Below are 14387 nucleotides of genomic sequence, written 5' to 3'. Positions count from 1 at the left end.
TCGACAAATACGGACAGTACACACAACAGCTAACAATAGAGAATAATTCGCTCTGGGTGGCTACTCGAAAAATCCTATTTTACCGTAAAGTATCTAGTATATGTGCGTATATTTTAGAATTTTTTTCCAGCAAGAAATATTTTAGCTGTTAGAAGGGCGTATTAGTTATAATTAATTAAAATTATTTTCAATTAAAATAAAAAATTGTAATTTGAGATTTTTTAAATATAAAATAATCGGGCTTTTAAATTAATACAAAAATTAATTACAATTAAAATAAAAAATTATGTAAAAATTTATATAAAAATAGAGGTTCTTCTTTTAATTTAAGAATTATGTAGAATTGTTGTTTTTACAAATTCAAACATGAATAATTTATTTTTTAAAATACAGACAGGATGATTCACAAACTATGAGTGAAACTCTAGGAAATGAATCGTCAGCTTATTTGCAACAAAAATATGTTATACAATTTTTTAACAATTCTCAATTGTTTCGGAGATATTTATAAATTAATTTCTTTTCTACAAAAGGATGTTTTTTTAGGTCAAAACCGTCAAAACCTTTTTGCTCTTTAAGCTATGCATTTGATAGCACCGTTAGAAAGAGGGACAAATTGTCCATTAGATAGTGATAAATAGGTTTATAAGCTCCTTTAGGCTTTTCATTTTGTGTTTAATAATGATATAGTAAAAGCTATCAAAGTTTATCAAAAACCTAAAANCTGTACACTACAATAAAGTATAGTAAAAGCTATCAAAGTTTATCAAAAACCTAAAAATTTATAAAAAACAAATATTTTTCAAGTAAACTAGGTCAAAGGTATATATATATATAAACTTTTAATTGCAATTAATTTTCATATGGACTTCTAAGAGCTTAATTATTTTTTAAATAAATGCAGGAATTTTACTCACATGTCTCCTTGGTTTTTGACATTTTAAGAAAAGAGTTAATTTGAAATTAAAAATCAGTTAATTTGAAGGTAAAAAAGATTAATTTGACATTAAAAAGGTATGATTTGATTACAAAAAAGAGTTAGTTTCAAAATTTTCTTTAAATAAGTAAATATTTGTATGTTTCAACAATGTATACAATTATACAAATGTATTTGTATGTAAATATTTGTGTTTGTATTTGTAATTGTATATAAATTTTTATGACTATTTAGAGATCGTGAGATGCGGTCTGGTGTGGTTTAGGTTTAGAAAAATATTTTCTTTATCATGCCAACATTTTGACCATCTTCAGGGCTCAAAGTGTGTGTTAGAAGAAAACTCTAAACACAACACCCACAGAATGACACATCTACACAGAAAACACACACTTTGCGCCCTGAAGATGATCTCAATAAAGATCGAAACGTCGCACGTATGTCACGTCAGACCGCATCTCACGATCTTTAAATAATCAATAGTTAGCTGTAACGAAACACTACAATTCGCAAAATTGTTGATACATATACTCTGACCGGCAAAAAAATTCCGCCCACTTTAATATAACTTGATTTGTATATACTTTTATACACTAATCAATGTTTCACGTTTTTTAACGTTTAATAATTGAGTCTTTCTTTAACAAAGTAAAAAAAAACGTAAATTGGAAAGGCAATTGAAAAAATAATTTTTTTTTTTAAATATGGACAGATAAAATTTGTTTTAATTTTGGTTTAGATTTTTAATTAACATTTCAATATCGCGTATTTCTTCCTCTTTCGTTATTATATTTCGATGACACCTTGGCATACTTTCTACCAGTCTGGAAATGTTTTTTTGCTGGAGGTTAGCCCATTCTTCACGAAGAGTCCTTTCAAGATCGTGGAGTGTATCAGAAAATGATGGACGTGCTCTTATTCGTCTTTTGTGATTATCCTATAAATGTTCGACGGGGTTCAAGTCTGAAGAAAGGGCGTCCCTGATGTTATTCGTGAACGTACGTTTGTACTATGCGAGCCACATGTGTTCCAAAATGTCATCCAAATAGCGAGTGGCCGTCAAAGACCCTCCACGAACAACACCAACTCTGCGCGACTCTCCATTGAAATTCCCGTCCATACCATCACTGAGCTACATTGAAAATGTTGGCTCTCGGAAAATTACAGGCTTCGCACCTTTCATTTCGCCTTCTCCACACTCTTTCACACCAATCTGGAGATCGTAGAGCCAATCTATACTCATTTGTGATCCAGCCAGTCAAAATGTACTGTAGATCAATCTTCCAAGGACCAATGGGTGAGTCCTCAAGAAAATGCGACCCGTACAGCTCTGTGTATATTGGTCAATTCTGGGGCGAAAAGCCATCAGTCCATAATGATTTAATCTTTTTAGAGCACTGCGTTCAGAAATTTGGACACCTCGAACTTCCTGGAGCTGCATGGATCTCTTGAACAGCAGTAAGGTGCCGGTTTCGCAAAATTCTCAAAGACAAATCATTCACCCTGTTACCCTAGGGCGTGCAGAACCAGACCTTCTTTAGTAGGAGCCAGTTTGTCGCAAACGTCTAACGGCGCCTCGCAGTGTTCCTGGCTCCGATGGCAATAGCCGCATACCTGATGGAACGTCCATCATCAATAAGAGTCCCACCACGCGCAACATCCTCAGGGCTAAGTGGCATTTTTAAGTTTAAAAATTGAAATGAACAAAGAAATGAAAAAAACAAAGATGAAAACTAAACAGTTTATTCTTTCATAATTCAAATGAGACTGAATAAGCATTTTAAATTCCGTAAAAAGTAAACATTGGAAAAGCCCGACACGCAAGAATGGCACACTTACGCAGAAAACAAACGCTTTGAGCCCTGAAGATGATCTCAATAAAGATCGAAACGTTGGCACGATAAAGAAAATGTTTTTCTGAAACCTACATCATACCAGACCGCATCTCACGATTTCTGAATAATAATTTGGAAAATCCTTTAAACTTGTTTTTAATTAAGGATTAAGTGTGTTTACGTCTAATTGGTATTACATTTTTTAAAAACATAGCATAAACAAATATTTATTGATAAAAACAATGAGACAAATTAAGGGCAGAATTTTCTTTTATCGAGAAATTGAAAAAAAAAATCAGTTGGGTGGAATTTTTTGCCTGTTAGTGTATATATTAATTTGTTTAAATTATTATTAATTTTTTAAAATTATATTTTTCAAACATCACTAGAAATTTCAAATTGAGTTCGAAGACAAAAACTTTCACCACGAAGAGTTGTCACACCCCGACTTGTTCTGACCCTAGTTATAGGTCTATACATCAGGGGAGTTCACCTACTCCATCTACGGATGAGGGGTTAATGGTGACAATAGATTTCACCATCAGCCCTTCACCACTCACACTAATGAATACACGCATTGAATCACATAACAACAAAACACGAAATATCGAGTACCCTATCTACCCTCAATTAGGTTAGTAGTATAGTATATGTAAAGGTGGTAGACGAATATCGAATACTCATCCCCGTAATTGAATGAATGGTAGGTAATAGAAATGAAGGTATTTAAGAATGAATGTGAGTATGAATGGGTTTGGATCTGCATGCCGTGGGTGCTGAATCAACCTGGCTTTGACAGCAACCCCCCCCCACCCATAGCCAAACCTCGGTGCCTAGTCGGATGAGACTGATGACTGGTCTTGGACTGCCAACACCTGGGGTGGGTGATTCTCCAGTTTGCCGGTAATTGACTGTAAACAGCAAAAGCTGGAATTGTCGTTGGACTACGAGAAGCCAATAGGCTCAACTCTGCACATTTCTGAATGTATGTACGTACATCTGCGCTTTTGAGCCTATATAAATCCAATTCCAAAAATCCAAAACATGACAAATCTGTGTACATTATTAAAAACCCAATTCCTCCAAAAAGCGAAACAGGGGACTCAGAAACCCTCCACTGTACACCCGAGAACGCCTTTTCAACCTGGCGGCATGACACTGTTGATACTCCTTATACTCGTCTTTTCAGTAGTAATGAAAATTAAATTTAATAATAATAAAACAATTCTTCCTTCCTTGTAAATACCGATGCATAAAAGTTTGATATTCGTATTCATTATACATATTTATTTTTCGATTTCAGCTTTAAAGTCGAAGGTTATGTAACAACAGATGTAAAAAATATCAAACCTTGGCAGATGGCTATAGGTCTGCTTGTAATTTATTATAAATCATGTTACATAATTATAAATTTTGTGAATCTTTATTGATGTTAAAAAAATGTTTTATTTCTTTCTTTCAGTTAGTTATATATAAGTCAAAAATATCGTAATTACAATTCAGTATCATCCGGAAAAAGTAAATAACTTCTCTGCGCTTTGTATTTTTGTTATTTGACAGGCGATATCTTTTAGTTCGACTCTCACGTATCTGTGACAGTCCAATATCTTCTGTAAAAAGACTCCGCTGGGAAAAAGTCGTGGATTAATAGAGATGAAGAGAATCAAAAGAGTCTCATTTCTTAAAATATATGGTACGCGTCTGTATCAGTAAGTGAACGTGATAAGTCTTAGGAGTGGATCGACACGTGTGGATACGGGGAGGTTCATACGTGGCGCCACGCCCGAACCGTAAATCACAACCGTGTGGCCAATCTCCTAGGCGTCACCTGCATCATCTGACACGCCGTACATGGAGACAACTCCTGTGGCAATTGGGTGAGTTGGAAACGCAAGTTTTCTTGACGTGATGCTAGTACCATATGGGCGAAACGAGGAAAATCTACCGGTTTATTTTATTCTAAGATAAAATCCTGTTTTTTATTCGTGAGTGTTATCGATTTCAGTCTAACAAGGTTTATTTATAGTAAATATTTAACTTCAGTAAATATGTTAAAAACACAAGTAAATTTGCTAAAGTAAAATGGTGTTAATAAATAAATACCTCTCCTGTACATTAACATTATTATTATTTCTATTAGGTTTTGTTGTCCGATTGACCAAATAAATTCTTTTCAATTAATTGGTCTTTAATTAAGGTTTTGGTTGAGATAAAAGTCAGCGTCACGAGCGGGATTCGAAACCACGACCTTCGGCTAAATACGCCGCTACTCTACATTTGAGCTATCGTGAATTCGATCCACTCGGACACCAACTTCCCACCTCAACCCCACCTTTTGAATTTTCCCTCCTTTTTGCCATTTTTCAATTCAAAGGTGGGATTGAGGTAGGGAAGTTGGTGTCCGAGTGGATCGAATTCACGATAGCTCAAGAGGTAAAGGAGCGGCGTATTTAGTCGAAGGTCGTGTTCGAATCACGTTCGTGACGCTAACTTTTTTACCTCAACCAAAACCTTAATTAAAGATTAAGTAATTGAAAATTATTATTTTTACTTTTTCTAAACAGCATAAACACTAATTTTTCTAAAAGCTTTATCTGTATCTAATTTTTTCCCATAAAACTTTCATTTGAAAACAACAAAGTTAGAGAATATGCGTTTTAGAAGAGCCCCTTTCATTGACATGAGAAGTCCTCAGTTGACTTTTCTCCACCTTCCTTCGATGTTTCGAACGACAAAGGAAACAAAAGATTTTAAATATATTTTACTGTTTTCTTTATGAAAAAATAAAACAAGTCCATTTTTTATGAAGTGTAGTCAGATTTACAAAACAGAAAAAAACAGAAAGGAGATTCTCAATAATCTGACACATGTGGATTGAAGTTGACCCATATCTCAAGAATTACACCCGATTCATAAGGACAAAAAGAGTACGCTTCAGTTAAGTGTTTTTGCTTTAAGCCACACATGGCTTAAGGTGATACATCACCGCCCACGCCGGCTATGTATTTAGTGTTTTTACCGGGCGACATCGCCGAGAGGCGGAGGGTATAGCGGAGCCGGAATAGGGGATGAAAAACCATCCCCGGATTTATAGCAGTAATGGGGGGGGGTCGCGAGGGCGAATTTAAATTCAGGGCGATGGCCTCCAGTATATTTCGCAAACTGAAGGCCCCTTCTGCATTAATCTGATATGTGATGTATAGAACAGTTGTCGGGCCAAGTGGTTGTCATTTACAATAAGTATTCATTGCTCGACGCCATTTCCTCCCTTGGCCCCTTCTTTCCTGGTTGAGTTCAATTATTTAGCCATGGTGCTTCATTTTGTATTCCGCTTCACTTGACTTTTCGTTGAGAACTGACAGAAACAATGCTAATCACACATACACATTTATGTTCATGACGTGTTAACAATCAATTTCCCCCTTAAAAATCCCTAAATGTATGTCAAGTGGCTATTGTTTCCTCTACATAAAAATTTTAGCTCAAAAATTAAATATTTTAATCCTAGATGTTGAAACTGAACAGTTTTTCTTTGGCAAAAGTACTTTCAATACATTAAATCTATACTCACCCCGTCAAAAGTCTTCTAACGAACAACAGTAAATATTTACTTCTCCACAAGGCACCAAATTAGATGGATCAATGGTACTCGTTTTCTTTTCTCTCAATTTCGCTCTCTCTCTCTCTCCCTTTTTATCTCTCTGTGTTAATCTCTCTATCTCTCTCTCTCACCCCTTGTTTCTCTAAATCACTTTCTCTTTCCATCTCACGTTATGTGGTAGAATGGTCCTAGGCACTTAAATTTTTATAATTAAATAAAGCGATAAATCAAAACTCCTCACCTATTCTCCATCTTTCTCTCTCTCTCTCTCTCTCTCTCTCTCTCTCTCTCTCTCTCTCTCTCTCTCTCTCTCTCTCTCTCTCTCTCTCTCTCTCTCTCTCTGGTATGTTAATCTATTCATTTTTCTTTCTTATTCTCTAATGTGTGGTGATTAGTGACCGTTAGTCGATGATTATTCAGAAATCGTGAGATGCGGTCGGTGTGATGTAGGTTTCAGAAAAACATTTTCTTTATCGTGCCAACGTTTCAATAATTATTTTCAACAATGACTCTAATATTATGTTTAACAAAATCTGCATTTCTCATATTGCAGTAATCATTGTTTAGCTGATCGCCTTTTAGATTCTTTTTGTGGTTATTGTCAAAATTATGCAATATGTTTTCCAGCTAGGTTTTTTTTTTTAATATCAAGCCTAAATCTCCTCCCGCTCATTGTAAATAGTTAATTCCTTACCGTTGGTGGTTGCGGCTAGCATAGACGACGAAACGGCTTCAAACAGGAAAAAACTTTATCAGGAGAAACAAAGTTATTCGGCCTACTCGTAGCCCCCGTCGTCTTGCTTAACTCTCACGAAGTCTGGCTGTTAAGCCTTCAGTTGGAACAACTCCTTATCCTCCCGTGCTATGTCGCTCCTCTGGTAATCTTGACACGTTCTCAAACACTTCTTGTATACTTTCACACACTTTGCCCTCATCGGCTATGAGGTTAATTCGTTAACTCGCTAGTTACAGACTCGCGGCTTTGCCTCTCGAGAAAAGCAAGCCGCCTTCGCCCCAACTTTCAGCCTCGCTATTGAATCATTTATGAACTTGGCCTATTCTTACAGTTCTTAGAAGTTGGAGGCAGCAAGACCAGACTCCTCCCACTGAAGGAATAATTTTGAAGTATTGCCATTTTTTTCCATCCGTTGCTAGATTTCTTTTAGCAGAAATAATCAAAGGCTACATCAAAACTATAAAAACTACAATACTTTGAACTTTTCACTCGATCTCCCGAATATTATGAGGGCAATTCGATAGAAACGAAAACACTCAGTTCTTTCGTCAAGCTTTCGAAAAATATATTACATTATGATAACTTTGACATTATGATTAATTCGCAAGAGTATGATAATAGTTTCAGTCCGGAAGAAGGGGATATATTCGTCGAACGCTTAATGAAAGAACTGAGTGTTTTCCATTCTCTCAAATTGGCCATAACCCTGAATTTTTAATACATAATTATAATATTAAAGAACACGACGATCACAAAGTTTTCAGGTGTTATATGAATAGTTGTATGTCGGCTTCTCGATATTTTCCTATTTTGAGCAATATATATAGCGAAAGTGGACGTGAACAATTGTTTTAATCAGCATTGCTAACAATAAATGCCAATTTCTGTCAGATAATTTGTCAACAGGAAACAAAGTTTTATTTTTTTATTTTTAAACAAGATAATAGATAATTAAGCAGAAGGTTTACACACCATTTAAATTTTTCTTTACTCGAAAGGCTGTTAAACAAATAAGTCTGTTTTTAGTCTGTAGAGATCAAAGATAAGGAAAATCATTAATATTACATTAGTACATTTTTACTGATTTCTGAAATCAAAAGCCAAAAGTAGGCTAGACGATAAGAAATAGGAACACCTTTGTGAACATTTATACGGTAAAAGAATAGTGAAAAATTTATTTAATTATGTTATCTACCATGTATGAAATACTCCCTAGACTCTGAATGAATCTACAGAAATACGCAACCAATCTAATTCTTCTTCGTGTCATTTAAAAAAAATAAAAAACTAGTTTTTCAAATGAACCCAAACTTGTTAGAACACATTTTAAAAAATATTGTGGATCCTAAATTACGGATTACTGTGACATTAAAAACAAAGTTTAGACCACATGTTTTGGTCTCTTGGGTAAACTGGCAATTTGGCTGTCAACAACCAAAAAGCACAGATAATGCGGTTGTCTTTTTTTTGACAATGGTATTTAATGATTTGAACAATGGTACGAAGATTGGTGGATGGCTTACAGATGTTACAAAAGCTTTGGACATCCTAGATCATGAAATTTGAATTCAAAAGTTAAATAATTCATAAATATTAGGTTGTTGCATTGGAATGGTTCCAGTCGTAGCTTTCAGAACGAATGAGTGGGTGCGTACTGAAAGCAGCCTGAGCACAAATAAAAAAAGACAATGGATTTTCACAAGGTTCTGTGTTAGGACGCCTTTTCTTAATTAACTGCTTACGCAGATGATATCTCTGCTCATTATTCAGGCAAATCGTTGAAGGATGTGGAAATACAGACGCAATGAGACATGCGACGTAAAGGTTTGTTAATAATCTATTATCGCTTAATAGTAAATCCAAGTACATGGGTTTTAATCTCCGGAAATCTATTCACACTGACTTAAAACTTAACTTCTATTGTTTCCACAAACTTCTATGTAATAGATGCTTTAAGGCGTCTTAATTTCTTCATAAGTTTCTAATTGTTCTCCGGTTTATTTTACTTCATAGCCATTAATCGTGGCTTTTAAGACACTTATTTCCAATTTTCTGTTACCTTTAGCAACAACGCCAAATAATGCACTTCTTATTATATGGTTAGGAACTGGTATATGACCTTATTACTAATTGGTAACATACTTCCTCATTTCTTTCAATTTTTTTCTTTTTTTCTTCATGATTAGGATCATCATCTTTAGTAAATGAAGATTTTTATTAATACTATGTTCTTTTTTTCTGATATTTATTGTTTTGTGCAATAGAATCAACTTTATCCTATATATTTACTAACCATACAAATATTTATGATATATTTACGAACATAAAGCCTTTTAATTGTTGTTATGAACTACTCCCTTTATTCTTCCAGGGAGCAAAGGGGTAAATTCGTTTTTTTATCTTTTCTTTAATTTGGCATTGTTTCAAAAATTTTTTGATACCTGTTCGTGATGTCTCAACATTTTTTCTTCTGTTTGCCAAATAGCCAGTCTTTCAAAGATAAAAACTTTATTTCTTAATTTTTTTTACTCTAACATGCAGAGTGTACATTTTTCTTTCATTTAAATGATCTTCATATGCATATTTAGATACATATAAATAGAAAACCAAAAAATTGTCATTAGAAAATAAAAAACTGCGTTGATAATAGCACAGGATAGCGCGGACGCAAGCACGGCATGTTAGGAATGGAAGCCTAATAGCTGTATCTAATAGCTGTAATAAAAACGATTGAATAACATATAACCTTAATAAATACATTAAGTTATAGTCAATCAGCAAAGCAACTTGAAAGGGATTAGTTCAAATCACTAACATTCATAATAGTTGATTTTAAAGATAAAATTAAAAAACAAGAATGTTATTTAAGTCATAGAAAATAAAAGAAAAAATATAAAAGAGTGGTGATCATCCTAAGCCGGTAATCTTTCATAATAAAAATAATAATCTTTTCTAATTTGCCTTCCCTTATGGACAACTTTTATTTTAACCAACACGCTTAATCGAAAAATATATAAGCACTGAGTGACCGTATTTCTTTTCTGCAAACGGTGAAATTCCTCTTAAGGTGGGCCAAGTCCATGAAATTTAATATCTAGCCTTCATCATTGATCGTATAGAATCGCATTTTCATATTAATTTAGTACAAAATAGACTTCACATGGTTTAAAATTTATTTACTTTCTACATAATAAATGCAATACTTCCTTTCTACCTAAAAAAATTTAAGCCCTTATGTAATCTCAAATTCAATATGGGTTGGTATACTGGGGAGTGTGTGTGAAATTATAAATAAAATAATTATAATAATTGATTTAACATATTTTCATTTATTTGCAATTGGATTGTACATTTAATCTAATCCTTTTCAATGATGACAAAATAAAAACTTAATTTTCGTTAAAGAGCTCGTAAAGTCCATGCTCACGGTTGTACATTCTTTCCATGATCACTCTCATAGCCGATGATTCCCAGCTGTGTGTGTCGTCGTAGTGAAACCTGAGGTAGCACGGCTCGCCCACTAATAATCAAAATAATTATAGACCAATAGGGTCAAAACGAATTATTGAACCGAATGGCTCTAAAAGGGTGACTTACTTCTTTCAATAATTACGATACACCTGTTATTTACTGCTCCATTCTTTGTCGGCATTGCAGCTAATTGGCTTGATACTGTACAATAACAGATATTACTACAAGTGAAGCATTAATTAGCCAAATACATGTCAGTTAAATGGGGAAGGGGTACAAAAGAATCCAAATTTCATCGTTACGTCATAGATAAAGTTCTTGAGTCACTTGATTACTATTAAAAAATCAAAATTGTAGTTTTTCAGGGTCAAACATTTTAATTTTATTTGATTCAATATTAGTTTTCTATAAAGGTTGTGCTATTAAGAATCTGACCATTTTATGTACAATTCTGCAGAATTTATACAAAACTACTTAACTTATTACGTTACCGGAAAGCACATGTATATTCTCTAAAAAAAAAATACACCCCATAAACATACACCAAAAGTATATAAAATATATACCAGAAAATGTACTGTACAAACTCATATCCAACACTTACTTTCGTTTATTTTCATTTCTTTCTTTCATCACTTTCATCTTTCAAGGATCATTAGGATGTTATATTTTGTTTAGGTAAAAAACCTAATGTACTCTATCATTTTGTGAAACAATAATAAAAGGTCCGGGAAAGGACAACGCTAGATATCTTACTCGTTGTGAAGTGTCGTCTTGATCACTGCGAGGTTGTTTTTGAAATTTGGTTGTTGCCGATCATGTTGGTCTACCTTGGCCTGCCTATCGTTGCCGTGTTTGATAATGATGATAAGCCAAACGCTTTTTAAACTGCTACCATCTTTAGACAAAATCCAACTTCAATAAAACACAAGAAATACATACATTTTATAGTTCTTAAAAAAGACACCACCGGACAAAGAACCCTGGACGACTCACTACTTTCACCCTTTGACTTATTTAAGTGAAAAAATACTCGCAAAAAAGCATAACAGTAAAAACACTTACCAATCAATATGCTTTTAACAGACATATCCCGCAAGAACTAGCAGGTTAATTGGAGTGTACCAAACTGCCGGAAAATAATAACGAATTATCGTGAAACCCAAAATGGTACAATGGTAAGATGACAAAAGGAAAGAAAATGACAAAACTACGAAATTCTCTCAGATTAAAAAATATATCATTTTGAAACAAACTTATAGCACAAATGTTACACAAACTCAAAATGTTACACAACAAGAAATGAAAGACAGCTCAAATTGAACTGAAACAACTCATACCAAAAACACTAATAGTGCTCAACACAACTAACAAAAAATGCAGAAAAAATATGAAAGGTAGAAAATTATGCAAAAACTAGCAGAAAAACACTACTAATACAAACTAACAAGCCAACAAAATTTTAAAAACAAAAATCACACTACTGACATAAACAATCAAACTTGCAACGGTGTCGTGCGATGAAACAGACAGAAAACAACAACAAACGTACAAACGAACAAATGTTAAAAGCTTACCATATTCATCTAAATTTGCTAACAAGGGGAGGCTATGTACATGAAATCACCGATTTGGGTGATGCTAGGTCGAAAAATATTAGGCACGTGTACGATCTTTCTTGTCAAGGAGCCCTAAAAACCGAGACATTTAAATTCTTTTTTAATTTAAAACATGTTATTTCATACCTTCTATTTTTATTTAGGATAAGAAAATATTGTAAATGATCGTATAAAACGAGATTAGTTGTATAAAAAGTTACAAAAACCAAAAGAAGCTTCCAACATAACTATAAAAAATATACTAAATAATAATACTACTACATAATAAATAACTATATAAAAAATAATAAAATCGGATTCGTTTAATCCAATCTTGATAGCCCAAAAATGCGAATGTTTATGCCAAGCAAAACAGTACATTTTTGGGATGGATTAGCCTAGGTATTATTTAAGTTGATTTCAAACTATTATGAGAGAGAAAACTAATGGATAAAGACATAAAAAACCATTCAAATTTTTATAATTTTATATTACGAATTCTATTTTACTTACGGTTTATGTGTTATAATTTGATACAAAGACATGCATTTAAAACGCTTCTTCTCTTGTAACTTTCCAGTTGATTCGTGTAGTTGTTTAAAAGTTATCAAAATTTTTATGATTTGCGAAAAAAGGAAAAGAAGGTATAAAAAATTTTACCACAAAAATTTGTATTTAGTGGGTTTTCAGGGAGTATAAAACGAATACCAACATTGTTTATTACTAAAAATTATATATTTTAGACTACTTTTCCCCGCCGCATTGGTACGATATTACCTTTTATATAACAAATGACTAACATTTTAAATTCGAATTATATTTTAAAAAGTGACGAGGGATGAGGCCTATCAGAAAGAAAACATTCAGTTCCTTTGTCGATCTTTCATAATATTTGGTTGTCTTACTTCCTTGAAACGCCTTCGTAGGACCTGAGTGTTTTCTGTACATTTGCCTCACCCTTCATCGTGTTTTACTATATAAGTGTTATGATAGTAAATTTAGTATATCTATTAGCAATAAAGGTTTTCCAAAAAGATGTCGACCAAATTAATTTCCCAGGAGCAACAAAATGTATTCGTTGTAAATTTAGGCGATTTTTTTAAATGTAAGTGGTCGAAGGGCAGCTGGTGCAAGAGCCACAAGCAAATTGTTCGCGGTCGCTAACAAATCGGAGTGGGCGTTAATTTACAAAGTAGGCCAATTTGTTTTGCAACACATGGGACTGATTAATGGTCAAAGACCGGATGAGGTATTTCAGCTGAGAATTTAACTATTGGGCCGTATTGAAACTAAATCTAAGAAGAATAAACTATTTTAATCTTTTAATCTTAATCTAAAATTATCTGGTGTTTACTAACACTTGTTATTACTATAACAAGATTATCTTTAGTAAAACAATGATTCACCGGGTGACAATGCAGGTGTTTCTTTGTTCTTATCTTCTCAGTGTTGTGAACGGCGTATTTAAAAAAATGGATTAAATGGTTCTTATAAAATCTCTTTAAACTTTAAAATCTTTTTAAAATTGACAGGCGCGCGCGTCGTGGACGCTTTCTTCCCCCCGGCCACGGCTTTCATTTTAATAATGGTGTTACGAGATTATGCAAATTAGACAAAAAGAGCTTTTTATGCTAAAGTTGGCGGTGCCAACTTCTGGCCGTTTCTTCGAAAATCCAGGGAGAAGAAAATACAAAGTTTGCATATCCTTCCATAAAAGAAAACAGTCGTCGTAACAATTGTCCTTTTAAACGTCTAGATTTCACAATTGTATTTTACTTCTCGCATTTAAAAAATTAAAACAACAAGCCAAACATTAAGTAAATAAATTGTCAAGAAAATTACCAAGTGAGAAATCGATTCGTAGTTAAAAAATTGTGTGGGTTTATTTGGCGATTTAAAAAAAAATCTAAGTGTTGGAGTATAACAAACTATCATTGTTTATGGATACAAACTAATCAGTTAAGATAAGAAACTAAGAACTCATTAATAAGTATGAATAAATAAAAAATTAAGAACCTGATTCTCCCAAATATACTGGCTGATAATAACTTCTATTCCCCCTATATTTTTTATTATGGCGTTTTCGGGAAAAACTCCAGAAATCAAGCGTTTATTTTTTTGTTGAGTTTCAGATGGGTCAACATTTTTGATAACTTTCCAGGATAGATACGAATGGGGCTTCATTTTTTCAATTAGCAACATATCCATCAAT

The 14387-nt window shown here is 33.4% G+C and overlaps 1 long non-coding RNA gene across 1 annotated transcript; it reads right to left on the bottom strand.

The window, feature by feature from the left end:
- Positions 1 to 10447: 10447 nt before the first annotated feature.
- LOC112127774 lies at positions 10448 to 11467 on the bottom strand. Its single transcript, XR_002910728.1, has 3 exons — positions 11334 to 11467; positions 10704 to 10778; positions 10448 to 10626 (listed from the first exon to the last, which is right to left on the bottom strand). It is a non-coding gene; the product is annotated as an uncharacterized LOC112127774 (long non-coding RNA).
- Between the last annotated feature and the right edge of the window lie 2920 nt (positions 11468 to 14387).

This window comes from Cimex lectularius, unplaced genomic scaffold (genome assembly GCF_000648675.2).
Source record: "Cimex lectularius strain Harlan isolate CLEC.00 unplaced genomic scaffold, Clec_2.1 scaffold168, whole genome shotgun sequence".
Taxonomy (NCBI): Eukaryota; Metazoa; Arthropoda; class Insecta; order Hemiptera; family Cimicidae; genus Cimex; species Cimex lectularius.
This window is presented reverse-complemented; position numbering and strand designations above follow the sequence as displayed.